Below are 18739 nucleotides of genomic sequence, written 5' to 3' on the forward strand. Positions count from 1 at the left end.
ATGGGCTATAGTTTGCCCACCTGTGTTCTACAGTAATCGATCCCTCCATTTTTAGCCAGATTTCTCAGAATAAAGATTACACTTCCCAGCTTTCCTTATAGCTAGTTGTGGCCATGTGGCTAAGCTCTGTCTGGTCAATGGAACGCAATCAGAAGCGGTATGCGGTAAGCCCATCTCTCACTCTTTTTTCTCTTTCATTGGATGAGGCTTTAGAAGGGAGCCATCTTGGATAGTGTGGATGACAGCAACAGTTTAGGGATCGTGGAGGACCAAGGAGGGAGTCTGGACCTGTGGCAGACTGTATTTTCCAAAGATAGAGATAATAGTATATCCCATTCCACAAGCTCTTCTTACAATGCGACTTTGACACTCCTCCCATTGAGAGGTGGGGGTCTATGTCCCCTCCTTATGAACCTAGGTGGGGGGAACTTTGTAACTGCTTTGACCAGTAGCGTATGGTGGCAGTGAAGGTATGTGACTTCCAAGGCAAGGTAGAAAAAATGCCTTTCACTTCCGCCTTGTTCACTTGAAATGCTCACCCTTAGAACCCAGTCACCATGCCATGAGGAAGCCAAAACAAACCATGGAGACCCCTATGTGGAGAGGAAACAAGACCCCCAGCTCAAATCTTTTTCTTCTTTAAATATGTAACTTTATTTACTTTGTTGCTGAGAATATACACAGCAAAACATAACACCAATTCAACAGTTTCTATATGCACCATTTAGTGACACTGACTACATTCTTTGAGCTGTGTAGCCATTCTCACCCTCTTTTCTGAGTTGTTCCTCCCCATTAACATAAATTCACTGCTCCCTAAGGTTCCTATCTAATCTTTCAAGTTGCTATTGTCAATTTTATCCCACATAGATAGTTCTTAAAAGAGCATAATGCTCAAGGCAGACATTTATCACCAGTTAAACTAAACTATTGTTTGATTTTAAGAAGACTATAGGGGATATTTTTGGTTTAAGGTTTCAAGATTATAGTTTCAGGGGTGCATCCAAGTTTCATGGCTCCAGAAGTCTAGAGCCCATGAGAATTTTAAATTATTTTGTGCATTTCCCCCCTTTTGATCAGGATTATTCTATGGAATCTTTGATCAAAGTGTTCAGTAATGGTCCTTAACTGGTCTTTGAGCTCCCAGTTGCCACATGAGTGAGCCATCTTGGAAATGGATTCAGATGCCACTCCCCTGTCAAGCTACTTCAGCTGTCTCCACCAAGCTTTGCCCAAATTGAAGATTTGTGAACAAAACAAAAACAAATAACTGCTGTTGTTTTAAGCTACTTAGTTTTAGGATGTTTGCTGTGCAAAGATAGGTAACTGGAACAGGATCCATCCTTAATAATTTCATAAACAGAGCCATCGTACCAGCTCCAACTTTCACACAAGAAAATAAACTTCTATCTTGTTTAGGCTACTTTTATTTTGGCTCTCTTCTACCTGAGTTTTTACCAATGCACCACCTCAGGGCCTTTGCACTTGCTGTTCCCTCTGCCTGGAATGCTCTTCCTTATGTATCTGCTTGGCTCACTTCCTTACTTTATTCTGGTCTCTACTTAAATACTTATCAGAAAAGCCTGCCTTGATCTCCCTGCATAAGATAGCCCCCCTCATCTGCTATTTCCTTATCTTTCTTCGTACCATCTGACATTACACCATCTATTTATTTATTTGTTCAATGCTGTGTCCCTCACTACAATACAAGGTGCACAAACAAGGGCAGGGACTTGTCGATCTTGTCCACTGAGGTATCCCAGGCACATAGCAGATGCTCAATAAGCCTTTGTTGAATGATTCCAACATGCCAGCCTCTTCGTTCCTTGACCACTTTTTCCTTCCTTTCACATAATCATTCCCTGGAACCGTGATTCATGACTCTATGAGGCCCAATATCCTCTTTTTATAACAAATATTGCAATGCCTCCTTTACTATCCTGAAATAAATTAAATAGACGATATAAACTATGTATTCACATAAATTCACAAAACTATCAGTATCATGCTCTAACTTTATTATAAAGGAGAAATAAAATAAAAAATGATAATGTATATTTTTGGGATGTAAACGCTCAGGCTTGCCCACACTAGAAGAGTCCATGAAATAGAAAGCTGCTTGCACCCAAGAAGTTCAGATTTAAGAGAAGAAAATATTCAACAGAATATTGTTGACATTCTTTCTTTACATTTGACCATTAGAAATAAAGGCTAATAAATACATTCACATGTATACACAGAATCACCACAGATGCAACAGCAACTAATGCAAATTGTCACCGGTGTGTTGTTGTGTGGTTCAGTTACCCAAGTGGTGGTGCTGATGGCCACGTGTTCTAAATTGCTGGCCCTTCTGGAGAGTTCCTAGAAAAGAAAGGCCCATCCTTCCATTTAACTCGGTAACTGTATGTCCTGGTGTATATTAAACTGCACAAAAAAGCTGATGTACTACACATAGTGAGGTGCCAGCTCAGGCAGCAATTATAGGTTTTCACCTCTATCACTGCCCAGTGGGGTATCTGAAAGTCATGAGGGACCCTAGGTACCTCTTTTTTTTATGTGGGATTGCCTGCATTGCAGGATTTCAGCATCCCTGCCCCCATCACTAATGCCTGCCTGGCGCCCCCCGACCCCATCACTTTGGCAACCAAAAGTGCCCCTTTCCCCAAATGCCCCTTCCCACCCCACCCCACCCCACCCTGCCCCTGCCCAGGGCCACTTGATGACTCTCTGAGGGAGTCCCTGGGTGGCACAAGTAGTTAAGCGCTGGACTACTAATCAAAAAGTTGGTAGGTAGTTCAAACTCACCCAGAGGCATCTTGGAAGTAAGGCCCAGCAGTCTGCTTCCAAAAGGTCACAGCCTTGAAAACCCTATGGTGTGCAGTTCTACTGTACAACACATGGGGTCGCCATTTGGCAACTAACAACAACAACCTGCTCCCTGACTTCCACCCCCAGCAGTGCTCTCACTTCCCTTCTCCCTCCCTTCCCCTCAAGGCACTGGACCCCTTGCATTCTTCATCGCCACCACCTCACCCTTCTGGTCCTCATATTCCTCTTGCCCAGGTCAGAGTCCTATCATCATTTCTGTCCAGGCTGGGCCCAGTCCCCAGGTCCCAGTCAGAGACCTGCCTCAGCAGGTTCATGTGGGCCTCTCAGATCCTGCCTGGTTCAGCACTGTATCCCCACCATCTAGCACCGTGCCTGGCACTTAGTAGATACACAATAAATATCTGCTCACTAACTGATTGACTGGGTTTCCCCAGCTCCAGATTAGAAGCAAAAAACCCAAAACCCTAGGAAGAAAGAAGGGAGGACACAGCTGTGTCCTGAGACCTCCCTCTCCCCTCCCAGGACTACATGACAGTACAGGGGGCTGTGTTCTGAGCTGCTCCCCCATGCTCCCACCCTCACAAATCACTGCATGCCTTTCACAGAGGAGCAAGGGCTAAGCTTCCTTACATAAGGGGGAGAGAGGTCCTAGCACAGCGCCTGGTCATAGTAGATGCTCTGTGCCACTCTATGTTCTAGGGGGACCAACTGTCCTGCTTGCCTGAGACTGAGGGGTTTCTGGGGCTGTGGTACTTTCATGGGATAGTCCCAGGCAAACCAAGATGGTTGGTTCCGCTAGGCTGGCCGAACGCAGAGTTGGCTGCTCCTGTCCCAGGCCCGATGTCCTGATGATTCCTCCAGGGAATCATCCTACAAGGATCACACTCCGATGCCTCCTGACCACCAGGTTCAAAATCTGCAGACTCCTGGGGGGCTGATTCTCTGCCACCCTCGCCCACATCAGACTCCATGTCTTTTTGATTCTGTGCTTTCTCCGAAAGTGACTATACCTCCTCAACCCTAAATCAGGGCTTCCTCATCTCACTGGATAACAGCGGCAGGAACACTAATAACACAATCAGCTCTGATTAACTGAGCACTAACTCACTGCATGCCTCCAAAGAAGAGCAAGGGCTGAGCTTCCCCAGGCCAGGAGGGCCTTGGTCCTGACCCACCCTCCTTTCCTGCAGACATTTTGGGTTTCCTTCTGCACACTTCCCTTGGCCCACACCTGTCCCCACACAGGGCCCACTGCACTAAGGACTATACACAAATACGCCACTGGATCCTTTCAACAGCCTTTCTATAAAACAGGTGCTATCCTTACCCCATTAAAAGGTGAGGAAAAGACCCAACTGAAATTAAAAGAATCATAACAGAATACTATGAAAAACTGTACTCTAACAAATTTGAAAACCTAGAGGAAATGGACAAATTTCTAGAAACTCACTACCTACCTAAACTAATACAAACAGAGGTAGAACAACTAAACAAACCTATAACAAAGAGATTGAAAAGGTAATTAAAACACTTCCAACAAAAAAAGCCCTGGCCCAGACAGTTTCACAGGAGAATTCTACAAAACTTTCAGAGAAGAGTTAACATCACTACTACTAAAGGTATTTCACAGCATAGAAAAGGATGGAATACTCCCAAACTCATTCTATGAAGCCAGCATAACCTTGATACCAAAACCAGGTAAAGACACCACAAAAAAAGAAAATTACAGACCAATATCCCTCACGAACATAAACACAAAAATCCTCAACAAAATTCTAGCCAATAGAATTGAACACATTTTCAAAAAAATAATTTACCATGATCAAGTGGGATTTATATCAGGTATAGCAGGGATGGTTCAACATTAGAAAAACAATCAATATAATCCATCACATAAATAAAAGAAAAGGCAAGAACCACATGATCTTATCAATTAATGCAGAAAAGGCATTTGACAAAGTCCAACACTCATTCATGATAAAAACTCTCAGCAAAATAGGAACAGAAGGGAAATTCTTCAGTGTAATTAAGGGCACTTATACAAAGCCAACAGCCAACATCATCCTAAATAGAGAGAGTTTGAAAGCATTCCCCTTGAGAATGGGAACCAGACAAGGATGCCCTTTATCACCACTCTTATTCAACATTGTGCTGGAGGTCCTAGCTGAAGCAATTAGGCTAGAAAAAGAAATAAAGGGCACCCAAATTGGTAAGGAAGAAGTAAAAGTATCTCCATTTGCAGATGATATGATCTTATACACAGAAAACCCCAAAGAATCCACAAGAAAACTACTAGAACTAATAGAAGATTCCAGCAAAGTATCAGGATACAAAATAAACATACAAAAATCAGTTGGATTCCCTACACCAACAAAGAGAACTCAGAAGAGGAAATCACCATATCAATACCATTTACAATAGCCCCCAAGAAAATAAAATACTTAGGAATAAATCTAACCAGAGACGTAAAAGATCTATACAATGAAAACTACAAGATACTACTGCAAGAAACCAAAAGAGACCTGAATAAGTGGAAAAACATGCCTTGCTCATGGACAGGTAGACTCAACATTGTGAAAGATGTCAATTCTATGCAAAGCGATCTACAGATACAACACAATCCTGATCCAAATTCCAATGGCATTTTTTAATGAGATAGAGAAACAAATCACCAACTTCATATGGAAAGGGAAGAGGCCCCGGATAAGTAAAGCATTACTAAATAAGAACAAAGTGGGATGTCTCATACTACCTGATTTTAGAACCTATTATACCACCATGTTAGTCAAAACAGCCTGGTACTGGTACAACAACAGATACATAGACCCATGGAACAGAATTGAGAATCCAGACGTAAATTCATCCACCTACGAGCAGCTGATATTTGACTAAGGCCCAAAGTCTGTTAATTGGGGAAAAGACAGTCTCTTTAAAAAATGGTGCTGGCATAACTGGATATCTACCTACACAAAACTGAAACAAGACCCATACTTCACACCATGCACAAAACTGACTCAAAATGGATCAAAGACCTAAATATAAAATCTAAAATGATAAAAATCATGGAAGAAAACATAGGGACAACGCTAGGAGCCATGATACATGGCATAAACAGAATACAAACCATAAGTAACAATGCACAAACACCAGAAGAAAAACTAGCTAACTGGGAGCTCCAAAAAAATCAAACACTTATGCTCATCAAAAGACTTCACCAAAAGAGTAAAAAGACAACCTACAGATTGGGAAAAAATTTTCGGCTACAACAAACCCGATCAGCATCTAATCTCTAAAATCTACAAGATACTGCAAAACCTCAACAACAAAAACACAAATAACCCAATTAAAAAATGAGCAAAGGATATGAACACGCACTTCGCCAAAGAAGACATTCAGGCGGCTAACAGACACATGAGGAAATGTTCACAATCATTAGCCATTTGAGAAATGCAAATCAAAACTACAATGAGATACCATCTCACCCCAACAAGGCTAGCATTAATCCAAAAAACACAAAATAATAAATGCTGGAGAGGTTGTGGAGAGGCTAGAACACTTATACACTGTTGGTGGGAATGTAAAATGGTACAACCACTTTGGAAATCAAGTTGGTGCTTCCTTAAAAAGCTAGAAATAGAAGTACCATACGATCCAGCAATCCCACTCCTTAGAACATAATCCTAGAGAAATAAGAGCCATCACATGAATAGATAAATGTATATCCATGTTCACTGCAGCACTGTTCGTGATAGCAAAAAGATGGAAACAACCTAGGTGCCCATCAAAGGATGAATGGATAAACAAACTATGGTATATTCACACAGTGGAATATTACACAACGATAAAGAACAACGCTGAAGCCGTGAAACATAACACGGAGCAATCTGGAGGGCATTATGCTGAGTGAATTTAGTCAGTCTCAAAAGGACAAATGTTGTATGAGACCACTATTATAAGAACTCAAGAGAAGGGTTAAACACAGAAGAAAACATTCTTTGATGTTTACAAAGTTGGGGAGGGAGGGAGAAGGGTATTCACTAGATAGTAGACAAGAATGATCTTAGGTGAAGGGAAGGACAACACACACTACAGGGGAAGTCAGCGCAACTGGACTAAACCAAAGCTAAGAAGTTTTCTGAATATAATCAAACACTTCGAGGGACAGAGTAGCAGGGGCAGGGGTCTGGGGACCATGCTTTCAGGGGACATCTAGGTCACCTGGCATAACAAAGTTTATTTAAAAAATGTTCTGCATCCCTTTGGTGAGTGGTGTCTGGGGTCTTAAAAGCTAGTGAGCAGTCATCTAAGATGCATCAATTGGCCCCAACCCACCTGGCGCAAAGGATAATGAATAACATCAACGACACAAGGATGGTATTAGCCCAAGAGACAGAAAGGGCCACATAAACCAGAGACTTCATCAGCCTGAGACCAGAAGAACTAGACGGTGCCCGGCTACCACCAATGACAGCCCTGACAGGGAATACAACAGAGAGTCCCTGACAGAGCAGGAGAAAAGTGGGGTGCAGAACTCAAATTCTAGTAAAAAGACCAGACTTAATGGTTTGACCGAGACTGGAGGGACCCCAGAAGACACAGCCCCCGGAATCTCTGTTAGCTCAAAACTAAAACCATTCCCGAGGACAGCTCTTCAGACAAAGATTAGACTGGACTACGGGACATACAATGATACTTGTGAAGAGTGTGCTTCTTAGCTCAAGTAGATACATGAGACTAAACGGGCAGCTCCTATCTGGAGGCAAGATGAGAAGGCAGAAGAGGGTCAGGACCTGGTTGAATGGACATGGGAAATCCAGGGTGGAAAGGAGAGTGTGCTGTCACAGTATAGGGAGAGCAACTAGGGTCACATAACAATGTATGTATAAATTTTTGTACAAGAGACTAACTTGAATTGTAAACTTTCACTTAAAGCACAACAATTAAAAAAAAAGGTAAGGAAACCAGTAATAATGATAAAATAGCAACTAACACTTGTGTTGAGCTCCTGGGGATCAGGGGAAAGGCTTACAGCCTTCTGCGTCAGCTGGGGCCTGCCCGGCACAGGGCAGAAACTCGAGCCTACAGTTCTCCCTCCTCCCCTGCTGCAACCTCAGCCACTCACCCTCTCTGGGCACTGCCAGTGTTCGGGAAACATGGTGCCTTGGGGCTGGAGTGGCCTGATGGGTGTCCAGAACTCCAGGTTCCACAGGGGACGAGGAGAGCTGGATGGCACCTGTGCTGGACAAGGACAGAGGCCAACCAGTCTCACAGCCTCAGGGCCAGGGCTAGAAGCCAGGATTGGCCTTCACTCTGGGGATTAGCAGGGCAGGGGTGGTGTGTGCAGTGCACCGGGGGTATGTGTGCCTGGGTGGGTCTGTGGCAGAAGAGTGAGCATTATGTTGTGTGCTCTGTGGAGTCTGTACTGCTACTGTATATCCTTCGTGCCTGCCTAGGGCCAGGCCGCAAGCAGATCCCCAGTGAGGAAGGGGGAGGACTAGAACCCAGGCTTTAACCTTGCTGACACAAGGAGACTTTGGCTGTATGATGCGGTATAAGCCACCTCGTCTCTCAGTTTCCTACATATACAATAAATGCAAATAAGATAATTCATAGAAACCACTTTCCCTGGTGCTTGGCACACAGAAAGCATCCAGTAAATAATAGCTGTCATTAATAGAGTGGGAACTTTATGACTATTTATTGAATTAATGTAATACGGCATGTGGAGCTAGAGGTATGAATTCACACATGCATGTGGGCAGAGCCGACCTCATCAGGTGCAGGAGGCACAGTGCCCAGGGCTCACAATACCATTAGGGAACAACGAAAATGTTTTAATTTTAATTTCTTTTAAAATAAGAAGATAGATAATAATAATGAATGTATAATAATCAATCCAAACTGGATATTTGTTCTTTACACTAACACTGGTTTTTATATATATATACATATTTTAAATGTAGGAAGGGGCCCATGAAGGCAAACATGAATAGGGCCTGCAAAAATCATCATACGGCCCTGCATGTGGGTAAATCTGTGTGTTGTGCGCTTAACTTCATGACATGAGTGTGTGCCCACGTCTGCGTGTCTGTGAGCACATGGATATAGTTGGGGCAGTTTCTAGGAACTTGAAGGGACAGAGAAGCCATGGGGGGGTCAGACCTGAGGATAGGAAGGGCACAGGTGGCCACAGGGGCTGTCCTCACCCAGCAAAACTGCTAGGTGTTGGCGAGATGCCCTGAGGGGTTTGTTGTTCCGGAAGCCGTCAGTAGGGGGCGCGCAGAGCCAGCCGTGTCTGAATTTGGGGCTAGTGGGCCCTGGAGTTCCATGCATTTGGGCACAGAGCAACTGTCACAGGAGGGGACTGTGGCCTCCCTTCACAGGGAAGGGGCTAGTCCAGGCCCACTGTGAGGCAGGACTACTGGCCTCCTAGTCCGGGGCTCTCCCACTGACCTAGGGCCAAGCCAGGGAACCTACAGACCTCACAGCACCTGGGGGCCTCTTCCAGGCCACATATGTCTCCAAATCCCTGTGCTTCAAGTCGCATCTTCCAGGAAGCAGGCCTTCTCCGATCGGCCTCTCTACAGTCCCCCACATCTACCCTAAGGGTAATGACAGTGACCTTTTATTTACTGCACATTTTCTCTGTGCCAGGCACCCTGTGCATTTTATAGGTCCCCTTGGTTTTAATCCTACAAGAAAGGTTCCATTGAGAGGCCAAGTCACATGCAAAGTAACTGCTAGCAAGTGGCAGAGCTGGGATTTGAATTCAGAACTCTGAATCCAAAGACTGTATTCACTGCCACTGTGGACAAGGGGAGGCTCTAAGAGGTGACATGATGGCCTCTTGGGCCAGTGACTTCTATTTTCTGAAAGACGCAAAGAATTTGGTTCAGCCACTTGCATTTTATGGATGTGGATACCAAGGACCAGGAGGGGAACTGAACTGCCCAGTTTCCTATCAGGACAAGGTCACTTAAATCCCAGTGCTGGTATTTTTCTCATCCTCACAGGCTGACTCTTCCAATGGACATTACACACCAGGCACAAAGAAGCTGTTCAATGAACTTCTGTAGAATGAGAGAATGAATGTCAATCTCTCCCACCAGACTGTGAGCTCTGTTAGAACAAGGATTCTCTTCTGTTCATCTTTTCATCACCAATAAGTAGCAAGGACCTTGCACATAGTGAGAGCATACCTCTTCAATGCTTCAGCAAATATTTATTGAACCTCTATTATGAGTCATGCCCTATGCTAGCCACCAGGTGTACAACGGTGAATAGGATACTTTCCTTTCCTTCAAGGAGCTCACAATCTAATGAAGGAGACAAACAAGTAACCAGGCCATTTTAATACAATGCTAGCCTTAATATACAAAGGATTCTTACAAATCAACAACAAAAAGATCAACATTTCAATAGAAAGAAAAAAAAAAGGGCAAAGGATATAAATGAGCCATTCACAGAAAAAGGAAATAGTCAATAAAAAAATGAAAAGATGCTGAACCTTCATCACAAAGAAATGCAAAAAAAAAAAAGAGACACTGTTTTTGCCTCTCTGATGGGCAAAGAATAAAAAAATTGAGACCTGCCAAACTGATACCATGATGCACTGACAGGTAATAATCTGTGACTTGAAAAACACTGGGTTAGTGTGTTCATTGGTATAACTTTTGGAGGGCAATTAATAATAATAACACATTACTCTTTGACCCATACTTTCTCTCCTAGAAATCCATCTTCCAGTATAGTCACAAGCATACACAGAGATATATAGCAGCATGAATAATGCAGCACTGTGTGAGAGAAAGAAAAAATTGGAGACATCCCGAATGTCCATCTGTTGAGGGCTGGTTCAATACACTATGGTTTATCCACATAATGGAATATTGTGCAACCACTGAAACGAAAGAGATCGCTCTTAGCATTCTGACACAGAAAGATATTCAGGTTAAGTGAAAAAAGGAAGGTGGAAGAACAATATAACCTATTTGCACTTTTTTAATTACAGAGAGACAGACACATGTGGCGCAGACATACACATACACAGGTCACCTTCGCTTTGTACAGCAGCATTGGTCTGTAAAAATGACCATGCAAGGTGAAATTGTACAAAAGAGATTTTAATAATCAATGGCAAAACTTTAAATTGTACAGGTAACAGTTTAGCTCAAAAAGTAAAGATTCAGTACTGCATTCTTTAAAAAAAAATTATCTGCGTAAGACCAAATGGACAACAAGTGTTTTAAAGCATAGACGAGAAAGATGGAGACAGGGAGCTTAAGTCGATAGGAGTGAAACAACTAGAACAGAAATAATGAGAATGTTGACACAATGTGACGAATGTAATCAAAGTGTATATTTCCATCAAGAATAAAATTTTAAAAATTTAAATTGGTAACTTAAAAAAAAAAAGCCAAAACATTAAAAACTCTCTTAAGGTCTATTATAAATGTATACCAAACTGACCCCAGCCTGCTGCTGTTGAGTCGACTCCGACTCCTAGCAACCCTACAGGACTGGGTGGAACTGCCCCATAGGGTTTCCAAAGAGCAGCTGGTGGATTTGAACAGCTGACCTTTTGGTTAGCAGCCGAGCTCTTAAGCACTGTGTCACCAGGGCTCCATAAATGTATAGGGAAATGAGAAAAAAAAAAGAGGAAAAACTAATTTCTTTTGAAGTCCCTGGGTGGCACAAACGGTTAAGCTCTTGACTACTAACCGTAAGGCTGGTGATTCAAATCCACTCAGAAGTGCCTCAGAAGACAGGCCTGCTGATCTGCCTCCAAAAGGTCACAGCCTTGAAAACCCTGTGGAGCAGTTCTTCTCTGCATATATGGGCTGCTATGAGTCCAAATGGACTGGACAGCAACTAACAACAAGATTTTACTTAGTATGCTGTAATTTAAACTTCAGGCAGCATTGAGAATTAAAGTGTCTTCTTTCTTTATAAAAAACTTATCAAGGAAAAAAATTTATCAAGAGTAGTTTGACCATTTCCGAGGCCAACTCTTCAGACAAATCAGACAAAGACTGGACTGGACTGTGGGACATAAAATGATACTTGTGAAGAGTGTGCTTCTTAGCTCAAGTAGATACATGAGACTAAACAGACAGCTTCTGTCCAGCGAGATGAGAAGACAGAGAGGGTTAGGAGCTGGTTGAATGGACATGGGACATGAGGGGTGGAAAGGAGGAGTCTGCTGTCACAGAGTATAGGGAGAGCAATTAAGGTCACATAAGATTGTATGTACAAACTTTTGTATGAGAAACTAACTTGAAATGTATACTTTCACTTAAACTACAACAACAACAACAACAAAAGAGTAGTTTGAGCAGTGCTTGCCTCCTAGTCCGTGTACCTGACAATACAGAACAACACGTTTTCTGTGCCTTAGCAAACTGTCATACTCCCTTCTAAGTTTGGATCACCTTCCCACATTTTATGCTTTGTACTTTCAATGCCGTGATGTATCTCTGAGAGTTCCTTTAATGTGGAGTTTTTTTGCAGGCATCACTTCCTCTGGGACATCTTCACCCTTTTTGTCACAACCACTTTCCTCATTTAATGTGCTAAGAAGTTCACACCTTCGGCTAAGTTTCTCTGGCTGCATAACTACAGTCTCTCTCAAACAGCGATGGTGGCAACATTCCCATGGTCAGCTATTTCTTCCAATACTCCATTTACTTCCAGCCTATTACTTTTCATTTCTTTAATGCCTTCTCATCTTTGTTGGCCAATTCCCTTTCTGTTGGTTTTTTAAATAAAACTTTTTATTTTGAAATAATTTTACATCTACAGAAAAGTTGCAAAGATTAGTACACCCCTCACCCAGTTTCCTCCATTGTGAACACTGGTACATTTGCCAAGGGTAAGAAATCAACACTGGTACATTATTATAAACTGAACTCCAGACTTTGTATGGATTTCACTAGTTTCTCCATTTAATGTTCCCTTTCTGTTCCAGAATCCAATCCAGGGTACCACACTGCATTTAGTCACCATGTCACCCCAGTCTCCTCCACTTGTGAGACAGCTTTCCTTATTTTTCATGACCTTGACATTCTTGAGGAGTACTGGCCAGGTATCTGAAGAATGTCCCCCAAGCTGAGATTTTCTCAGGATTAGACTGGAGTTCAGGATTTTTGGAAAGAATATCACAGAGATGAAGTGCCCGTCTCATCACATCCTCAGGTGGTACATGACGCCCAATGACATCACAGGTGAGGTTAACTTGGCTGAGGCAGTGTTTGTCAGGTTTCTCCACTGTAAACTTACTATTTTCTATTTTCCCCTTTTTCTAGTCTTTGGAAGCAACTGCCAGTTCCTTCTTTCAATTATGTTTTTTTTTTTTTTAAATTATGATTTAGGTGAAAGTTTACATAGCAAATTAGTTTCTCATTAAACAGTTACTACACAAATTGTTTTGTGACATTGGTTGCCAACCCTGCGATATGTCAACACTCTCCCCTTCTTCACTCTGGGTTCCCTGTTTCCATTTGTCCAGTTTTCCTGTCCCTTCCTGCCTTCTTATCTTCGCTTTTGGGCTGGTGTGCCCATCAGTCTCATATACATGGCTGAACTATGAACACGTCCCTCATGTGTGTTATTGTTGGCCCTACAGACCTGTCTAATCTTTGGCTGAAGGGTGAACCTCAGGAGTGACTTCAGTACTGAGTGAAAAGGGTTTCTGGGGGCCATACTCTGGGGGTTTCTCCAGTCTCTGTCAGACCAGTAAGCCTGGGTGTGTGTGTCTGTGTGTGTGTCTGTGTGTGTGTCTGTGTGTCTGTGTGTGTGTGTGTGTGTGTGTGTGTGTGTGTGTGTTCTACATTTTTCTCCTGCTCTGTCTGGGACCCTCTATTGTGATTCCTGTCAGAGCAGTTGGTGGTGGTAACCAGGCACCATCTAGTTGTTCTGAGCTCAGTCTGGTGGAGGCTGTGGTAGTTATGGTCCATTAGTCCTTTGGACTAATCTTTCCCTTGTGTCTTTGGTCTTCATTCTCCTTTGCTCCAGCTGGGATGGGACCAGTAGATATATCTTAGACGGCCACTCGTGGACTTTTAAGACCCTAGTTGCTATTTACCCCAGTCAGATGTAGAACATTTTCTTTATAGACTATGTTATGCCAATTGAGCTTGATGTCCCCTGAGACCATGGTCCCCAGCCATCAGCCCAGTAGCTCGGTCTCTCAGAGCATTTGGATGTGTCTGTGAAGCGTCTATGACTTTGCTCTGGTCAAGTTGGGCTGACTTCACCAGTACTGTATGTCTTACCCTTCACCAAAGTTACCACTATCTACTATCTAGTTAGTGTTTTTCCCTCTCCACCCTTAATTATCCATTTTTGTCCATGTTTGTGCATGAGAATGTTTTAAGGGACACCACCAAATAAATCATTAACAGTGACTTTCTCTGGGATTGGGGTTGGGGACTTTCACTTATAAACTTCTACACAGTTTGACTTTTTTTGTGTAAGCCTGTGATGCATAGGCTCTGGAATCAGACAGACCTAGGACTGAAACCATTTACTAGCTATGTGACTTCTGACAAATTACCAAACTTTTCCGAACCTCATTTCTGAAATGAGGCTAATGATCATACCTGCCTTAGAGAGTCATAGTAAAAAATCAATGAGATAACACATGAAAATCATTTAGCATGGTTGCCTGGTGAAAAGCCAGTATTCACCAGATATCATTATTGTTGTTGTTATTATTTAAAGATTAAGTCAGTGGGAAACCACAATGGAGGCAGTTCAGGCACCATGGAGCATAGAGGAGGCCCCAGTCCTCCCGGGGGAAGGAGAGCAGAAATGGACCCAATGGCCTTTAGGACACCTTCCAACCCAGCTTCCCAGGCATCTAAGAATTCAGGCCTCTTTGCTCCTAGGCTAGGGTCTGGTGATCAGTGTTCACACCCTCCCTGTGTCCCAAGCACACACCTCTATCAGCCCACCTGGGCAGCTACTGGCCACCTCCCTGGCCAGAAGGCACTATGACTGTGGCCAGCAGGTAGATGACCCTTGGGCACCTGGAAAGCCTCAGTGACAATACTCACTGACACCCTCAGTGACCAATACGCTGGTGACTAACGTCAGCTACATCACCTGTTGGACTGGCCTTGCCATGTTGCCTGTGTTGATACCGTATAAAGTCCAAAGCCTCCTCAGTCTGGCCTTTGGAGCCAGCCTGAATCCAGACGCTGCAGCCTCCACGCTCCCTCCTCTCCCAAACACACAAACTCTTTTGCTTTTGAATAGACTGCCCACCTTTGCTCAAACTGTGCCCCGCCTAGCCTAGCAGCCTAGCCTAGCATGCCTTCCAATCTGATCCAGCTGGCTGTGCCTAGCCCCAGGTCTGCCTCCTCTCTGAAGCCTTCCAAGTCCACCCAGATGAATCCTGATTTTTTTTTTTTTTAATCTGAAAAAACAGAGTCCCCATAAGACAAGTGTTTGGTGAAAACTTGGCAAGTCTACTCCGAGGGAAGTGATGGCCTATCTGGGGATATCTAACAAGCACACTGACTTATATGCAGTTCACCTTGGCTCTGGAATTGGCAGAAGAGAGAGAAATCATTTCTGGGGCACAGGCTGCAGGGTCCTGGGCCAGAGAGGTTGGAGGGGGACCCCAAGTGAGACACACAGCAGGTAGCTCAGTGCTTGCTGGCACAGGATCCAGCTCCAAAATAAAAATCTCACTCCCAACGGCAGTTTTACATATGGAAGAACATATATATACACATACACTTTTGGTGGTTGGTAGGAACTTTAGAGAGGGTCACGTCATTTTTACAGATGGAGAAACTCAGCTTAGCGCAGGAAAATGACTTACACAAAGTCAGAGTCCAGGACAAGCACAGGAGGCTCCTAACTGTGAGTCCAGAGCGTGAACCACTCTCCAAAATAAGAAAGTGAGAGGAGCATTTTGGAAATTTTTCAGGGAGCTGACAGTGCCATGGCGGGGCGAGGGGGAGCGTGGCCCCCATCTGTTAGGGCAGGAGTGCAGGTGACTCCTCTCCTACTGCAGCTGGAATGACTTCGCCCAGCTGGCTAGGGAGGGTGGGGGGAGTCATGCTTACACTTGGTCAGCCAAGTGTCCTGGTATGCCACTAACCTAGGAACCCTGGCAAGTGTAGACAGCCGGGAAGACAGGAGAAGTCTCATGTCTCATGGTCTGAGACCAAACCAAAACTTGCCGCTGTCGATTCCGACTCATAGCGACCCTTTAAAACAGAGTAGAATGGTCACATAGGATTTCCAACGAGCAGCTGGTAGATTCAAACTGCCGACCTTTTGGTTAGCAGCCAAACGCTTAACCACTGCACCACCAGCCCCTTTGATTTACATGGGGCAGAGTTTCTGTGTCAGCAAGGGCTGCGCTCTGGAGGCAGAATGAAAAAAGTATGGGGGTGCACAGGGGGCGTGAAGAACTTCCTCATTGCTATGAACTTTCCTTGTGTTCCTTTGTCATCCCCACCTGGGAGGTTAAGTGTGGAGTTGAGAGTGGGAAGCCACAAATGTTGAAGTTAGTAACTAATGGAGGCATTCTCCAGGAAGAAAGAACGATTCATCTAGAAGGCAAACTGAACGTTTCTAACCTGCACATTCCCTGATCATGTCATCTACCCTCAGCTCCTTAATGCAGACCCCGAGGCACAGCCTGGGGTAAGAGCCCGCCTCTGAGTCTCCAGGCTTGTCATTTCTCCTTTGAGACGCCCTACTCATCTTTCAGGCACAGATTAAAAATCACTTCCTTTGAGAAGCCCTCTCTGGCTCCACCCAGGCTGAGCCAGGTGCTCTCTGTGCTCCCAATGCCCTGAGCTTCCGCCTATTACAACGCTCATCAAAGATGCTAACTGCTAACTGTGTTGTCTGTTGCCCTCACTAGACCCCAAGGACAGGAACTGCGCATCTATCCTGTTCTCCAGCCTCCAGCAGCTGACCCAGCATACAGTAGGTCCTCAAATTATTACTGCTGATGTTCCCAGGAAGACAAGGGAGAGACCAAGGAACCCAACCACTTCTGGGGAGCAGGGGAATGAGGCCTTATGGGACTCTTCTGGACAACTTTCTTAACCTCTTTGTGCCTCATGTACCCATTTATAAAATGAGGCTAATATGCATGTAATGGAAGTAGTATGGAGATGGATGTGTGGGATCACTCGGGGTCAGCTATTGTAGTTGGGGTTGTTAGTTTTACAGGTGGGGACATGGAGGCCCAGGGAGGGAAGTGCCAGGTCCATAGTCTCAAGGCTAGAAAGGAGCAGACCTTGGACACAAGCCCTGGCTTTGGCCTCCAATGTCTGCCTCTTTTCACTCTACACCCCAGGCTGTCTCCTCCTGACAGTTCCACTTGTTCAGTCAATAAACAGTTCCTGGATGCCTGCTGTGTGCTAAGCCGCAAGCTGGGTGTTGTATGAATAACAACAAAGAAGCTTCTCAGTAGGGAGTGTAGGATAAACTACAATGTGAGCATTGGTGTGAAATTCTCTGGGCTCAAATTCCAGCTTCTCCACTTGCTGGCTAAGAGATATTGCTAACTTTCCTAACCTCTCTGAGCCTATTTCCTCCTCTTAAAAAAAGGGAAAAGAAAGACCTTCCAGCGAGATAACCGAGGTCTTGCACTGGCTCAACACTTGATGGATGGGAGACTTTTTTATCTTCATCATCACATCTTTTGAATAGAAAATCAACCATACACATGGTAGTAAGGTCCTCCACCTTGCCCAGGTAGCCAGGATCCCGTTCCCCTGTCCAACGCAACCACAGTTACCAACTTCTTGTGTGCGTATTACCAGACACACACGTTCTTTTACACAAACGGTAGCACCGATCAACGCACGCTGTTCTTTCTACCCCTTCCTTTTTCCATCTAATGTATCTTGGAAGTTGTTCTATATTAGTGCATATCGAACTTTTCTCTTTTCAGAGGCTGAACAGCATTCCATTGTATGGATGGACTGTAACTATTTTTTTAACTTCGTTGCCGTTACTATTATCGGTCTGGGAACTATGAGGACGCGGGAATCAGCTGTAAAACTGGAGTCCCGAGACTATTACAGCCCCTGTTCCGCCCCAGATTCGCTGAGTTAACTTTGGCTTCATTTTCCCCATCGTACGATCGCGGGAAGGGGAATGTGGGTAGAAGGATGACTAACCTGGCTAGTTCCCAGCGTCTGAGTGCAGGCCAGCGAGAAGCGCGAGCAGTTTATTCCCGCGGGCGGCGCACGGCTGGGTTCATCTCTCAGCACAGTATACCAGCACCAAACACCCCAGCATAATCAAGCTCGGGACCGTTACCAAGCCCTTCCGGCCTCGGCACCTCCACGCTCAGGCAGCAGCTACTCACCCCCGCCTCGGCCGCTTCATCCCTTGTCCCCAAGCGCGCCCCAGAGGTTACAGTCGCTCCAGCCCTTTAAGGGGCCGAAACCGGGCTGCGCTACTTCCGCCCCAAAGCAACATGGCGCCTGCGGGGGAGGGGGAGGGATGCAGAGGCGAAGAGCAGTCCCCCACAAAGATGGCGACGCCCTCACCACCGCGTTCGCGTGTCGGCGGTGACGTCACTTCCGGGGTGGAGGAGGCCGAGTGGTGCAGTGAGGGACAAACAAAAGGAGGCGCCGGAGGAGCGCCGCGGCAGGCGCGGGACGGAGCGGCAGGGTGCGGGGGCTGCCTGCTGGGCGGCCGGGCGCGGCGAGCCCAGGTGAGTGGGTGGAGTGGGGAAAGGGGCACGGGCTGTCAGCTCTCAAAACTTGCTCATAAAGGCCCCCAGCCAGAGGTCCAGCTCCAGGCGCCCCGGACACCGCCCGCTCTGCCAGCTGGAGTCATCTCCTTCCTAGTGGCCTCCCCGCGGCCGCTCAGCCCGGCCTACCTCAGGGCTCGGTCATCCCCCGGGTCTCCGTGGCCCCACCCT

At 45.1% G+C, this 18739-nt stretch overlaps 2 protein-coding genes across 8 annotated transcripts in view; one reads left to right on the plus strand and one right to left on the minus strand.

The window, feature by feature from the left end:
- KYAT1 (kynurenine aminotransferase 1) overlaps nt 1-18265 on the minus strand; it is a 33047-nt gene extending 14782 nt beyond the window's left edge. For 3 of the 6 annotated variants that reach the window (XM_023730786.1, XM_023730785.1, XM_023730787.1), the window contains exon 1: nt 17988-18262. The gene's annotated coding sequence lies outside the window, so the exon portion shown is untranslated. Of the gene's footprint in view, nt 1-17987 lie in introns of all 6 variants that reach the window. The other 3 variants (XM_023730790.1, XM_004375735.2, XM_023730788.1) reach the window with 3 other exon arrangements.
- A 172-nt stretch (nt 18266-18437) lies between these two features.
- LOC101356872 (leucine rich repeat containing 8 VRAC subunit A) overlaps nt 18438-18739 on the plus strand; it is a 29067-nt gene continuing 28765 nt past the window's right edge. For both annotated transcript variants that reach the window (XM_004375736.2, XM_023730792.1), the window contains exon 1: nt 18438-18529. The gene's annotated coding sequence lies outside the window, so the exon portion shown is untranslated. The remainder of the gene's footprint in view (nt 18530-18739) is intronic.

The sequence above is a fragment of the Trichechus manatus genome, unplaced genomic scaffold, assembly GCF_000243295.1.
Source record: "Trichechus manatus latirostris isolate Lorelei unplaced genomic scaffold, TriManLat1.0 scaffold00038, whole genome shotgun sequence".
Taxonomy (NCBI): domain Eukaryota; kingdom Metazoa; phylum Chordata; class Mammalia; order Sirenia; family Trichechidae; genus Trichechus; species Trichechus manatus.